The sequence below is a fragment of the Zea mays genome, unplaced genomic scaffold (assembly GCF_902167145.1).
Source record: "Zea mays cultivar B73 unplaced genomic scaffold, Zm-B73-REFERENCE-NAM-5.0 scaffold_249, whole genome shotgun sequence".
Lineage (NCBI taxonomy): Eukaryota > Viridiplantae > Streptophyta > Magnoliopsida > Poales > Poaceae > Zea > Zea mays.
In genome coordinates this window covers 58,779-60,851 of record NW_023366870.1, presented here as the reverse complement: position 1 = coordinate 60,851, position 2,073 = coordinate 58,779, and positions in this window count along the sequence as shown.

Sequence of the window (2,073 nt, the reverse complement as noted above, 5' to 3'; positions counted from 1 at the left end):
GCTTTGCCGAGGCTAGGCCGACCCTTCCTTGACGACTAAACTTTGCGTAGGTGCGAGGTATATGAACAACTTGAAAACATCTTAAGGGTAGAAGCGACGTAGCTGTTTGATGTTCCAAGCGTTGCCGTAGATCTCGCCTTGATTGTTGGCCAGCTTGTATGTTCCGGGCTTCAGAACTTTGGCGATGACGAATGGCCCTTCCCAGGGGGGCGTGAGCTTGTGCCTCCCTCGGGCGTCTTGCCGCAGCCGAAGCACCAGGTCGCCCACCTGGAGTTCTCGAGACCGGACCCCTCGGGCGTGGTAGCGTCGCAGGGACTGTTGGTACCGCGCCGAGTGTAGTAAGGCCCTGTCCCGAGCTTCCTCCAGCTAGTCCAGCGATTCCTCTCGGCTAGCTTGGTTGCTTTGTTCGGTGTAGGCCCTCGCCCTCGGGGAGCCGTATTCCAGGTCAGTGGGCAAGGTAGCTTCAGCCCCGTAGACTAGGAAAAACGGCGTGAAGCCCGTGGCACGACTCGGCGTCGTCCTTAGGCTCCAGACCACCGAGGGGAGTTCCTTCATCCATCGCTTGCCGAACTTGTTGAGGTCGTTGTAGATCCGAGGCTTGAGCCCTTGTAGAATCATGTTGTTGGCACGCTCTACTTGCCCATTCGACATGGGATGAGCCACGGCGGCCCAGTCCACCCGGATATGGTGATCCTCGCAAAAATCCAAGAATTTTTTGCCGGTGAACTGGGTGCCGTTGTCGGTGATGATGGAGTTCGGGACCCCGAAGCGATGGATGATGTTGGTGAAGAATGCCACCGCCTGCTCGGACCTGATGCTGTTCAGAGGTCGGACCTCGATCCACTTGGAGAATTTGTCGATGGCGACCAGCAGGTGCGTGTAGCCCCCGGGCGCCTTCTGCAAGGGACCGACGAGGTCCAGACCCCATACAGCGAAGGGCCAGGTGATGGGTATTGTCTGCAGAGCCTGAGCGGGCAGGTGCGTCCGCTTCGCATAGAATTGGCACCCTTCGCAGGTGCGGACAATTCTAGTGGCGTCAGCCACCGCCGTTGGCCAGTAGAAGCCTTGCCGGAAAGCATTTCCGACAAGGGCTCGGGGCGCTGCGTGGTGGCCGCAAGCCCCCGAGTGTACTTCTTGCAGCAGTTCCCGACCTTCGGCGATGGAGATGCATCGCTGGAGGATGCCCGAGGGGCTACGATGGTAGAGCTCCTCTTCGTCGCCCAGCAAGACGAATGACTTGGCGCGTCGCGCTACCCGCCGAGCCTCGACTTGGTCGAGGGGTAGCTCTCCTCGACGGAGATATTGCAGGTACGGGGCCTGCCAATCTTGATCTGGCGTGGCCCCGCTCTGCCCTTCCTCGACGTTCAGTGCCCCGCCCTCGGGGGCCGAGGGTACCTCGGGCTGGGCCGAGGGTGCCTCGGGCTGAGCCGAGGGTACCTCGGGTTGAGCCGAGGGTACCTCGGGCTCGGGCGCGTCGTCGAGCTTGACGGAGGGTTGATGCAGATCCCGGGAGAAGACGTCCGGGGGGACTGTCGTTCGCCCCGAGGCTATCTTAGCCAGCTCGTCTGCGGTTTCGTTGTAGCGCCGAGCGATGTGGTTGAGCTCGAGCCCGAAGAACTTGTCTTCCAGGCGCCGAACCTCGTCGCAGTAGGCCTCCATCTTCGGGTCGCGGCAGTGGGAGTTCTTCATGACTTGGTCGATGACGAGCTGCGAATCACCACGGGCGTCGAGGCGTCTGACCCCTAGCTCGATGGCGATCCGCAATCCGTTGACCAGAGCTTCGTACTCGGCCACATTGTTGGACGCCGGGAAATGGAGGCGCAGCACGTAGCGCAAGTGCTTTCCGAGGGGCGAGATGAAGAGCAGGCCCGCGCCGGCCCCCAGTCTTCATCAGCGACCCGTCGAAAAACATGGTCCAGAGCTCCGGTTGGATCGAAGTCGTTGGCAGCTGGGTGTCGACCCATTCGGCCACGAAATCCGCCAACACCTGGGACTTGATGGCCTTCCGAGGGGCGAACAAGATCGTTTCGCCCATGATTTCCACCGCCCACTTTGCGATCCTGCCCGAGGCCT